A 2,099-nucleotide genomic window follows, 5' to 3' on the forward strand; every position below is an offset into this window, starting at 1 on the left:
TATATATATATATATATATATATATATATATACACATACATACATACATATATGGGAGTAGTAATTTCTTTTTCATATCATGTTGTCATTTGACAAATCCATCATTAGAATCAAATCCTCGACTAACTGTGTGAGTTAGGTCATTTTTGTGGCATCATTTTGAAAAAAATTATGACTCATATATATCCATGTCGTATCTCATTTTGTCAAGCACATATTAGTAACGAAAATCACGCATTTCTTGAGTAATTCCGTGGAGGTTTCACCATTCAACAGGTTGCAAGCTTATATATAGGAACTTCATTCGAATTATTGCATTTTGGCTTGACAAGCAGGTCACATGGCATGCAAAACCAGTCGAACCACTGAGATATACATGCTAAATTTCGTAACTGAGCCTTTAGCATGTCTTTTCTCGTAATCCCAAATATTTAATTTGCTATGCCCTATCATTAACCGTTGTAACGGGGCCTAGGATTTATCATTCTTTTAACTTATGAATAGGCAAATACCTTTCCTTTATTATCAATGAGAATCATAGACAGCATAACGGGTATTTTTTTTAATCACGGTAAAAGTATTCTTGAAATAACTTGTGTTTCAACTTCTTTTTAACCTAATATAGTTTTGTATCTTTGTGGTGTATAAAATAGATATATTTTATTTATTTATGATTGAGCTTTAATATAAAAATAAACATGACAAATTAATGCCTAGGAATTAGGGCTAACGATGAGGGTATGCCATGTTCACAACTCTATTTATTATATTTATCTTGTTAGATGCATATCTATTCCATTATAATTTAATCTCCTCCTTGGCCATCTGCCTGCCTCTTTCTCTGTTTTTATCGTAACCCGCGGGGAATATTTCTATTTCTATTTGTTGAGGGAAGGGTAGAAATTTCAAATGAGAACTATTAATTATTTCATTGGGATAAGGGAAAAACAAGTGTTCAGGCTAGAAGACAACAATTCCGAATTAAAGAAGAGTAGATTAGATCGAAGAGTTTACAAATGAAGTTTGTATAACTAAACTTTTGTCCTTTATAATGAGATGCTCTTGCTTGCATGATACCAAACAAAGTTCATGACAAAGCCCAGAGAAAGCATAGTACCTACACAACAATATCTCTCTGTCTCTCTTACACACACTCATAAAAGAAAACTCTCCTTGGAGTTCTGTAATGAATGAATAAACTACTAGAGAGTGAAACTCTCCTTGAAGTAACATTTGATTGGTGTACACTAATTTCAAAACCCAAATTTGAACTCGAACATGCTGGGATAATACTCACTAGTATTTTCCTCTCTGCGTGTTCTCATTTGAGACCAACTACTTTATTTATGGGATCATCCTCGTTAGTATTTTCCTCCCTGAGGGTGCTCATTTAAGACCAACTAGTTTATTTGAAGTCTTTTATCTTTTACAATTTAGATTTACAGAAGCAGAAAAGGAGACTTTGTGCTGGTTGATTCGCATTGCATCTTTTCACTACTCCAGCTATTGCCATTCGAAAGACAATTTATAGATAATAGAGTTCTTCAAATCAAGAAAATGCAATATCGTATTGTTAATTTCCAAGCAATCAAATTTTCTTCGCAATGTGGATACTTGAACGGTTACCTAATTACAAGGACTTGTATGCTCAAATTCTTGATGCCCCTTCCAGCAAGGAAGGGGTGGCATTTGTATGGAACTACTGTAATCTATGGGAACAATTATCATATGTCCGGAGTCATGGGGTGTCATCATTATTTATGTTAATTCATTGCGTTCAGGCTTCTGCTTGAATGAGTCCGTCGCAAATTAAATTTTCTTATTCATCGAACTAGCTAGGAGCCACCATTTTTTATTTTTATTTTTATTTTTATCAAATATTCTCTGCTGCCCGGGTCTATTTATATGGTACATTTCCCGATTCTGCATAAAAAAAGGTTTTTTTTACCATATAAAAGAGAATATTGGTACGATTACCAGTTTGTCACATATTTGTTAAACGGAAATAAGGAATGTCTTCCTATAGATTTGAATTTTCTTTTACCTGCATTAAGAGCAAAGAGTAAATGAAATTTTATTTTCACCATATGATTAAAGAT

This window comes from Populus euphratica, unplaced genomic scaffold (genome assembly GCF_000495115.2).
Source record: "Populus euphratica unplaced genomic scaffold, PopEup_1.0 scaffold296.1, whole genome shotgun sequence".
Taxonomy (NCBI): domain Eukaryota; kingdom Viridiplantae; phylum Streptophyta; class Magnoliopsida; order Malpighiales; family Salicaceae; genus Populus; species Populus euphratica.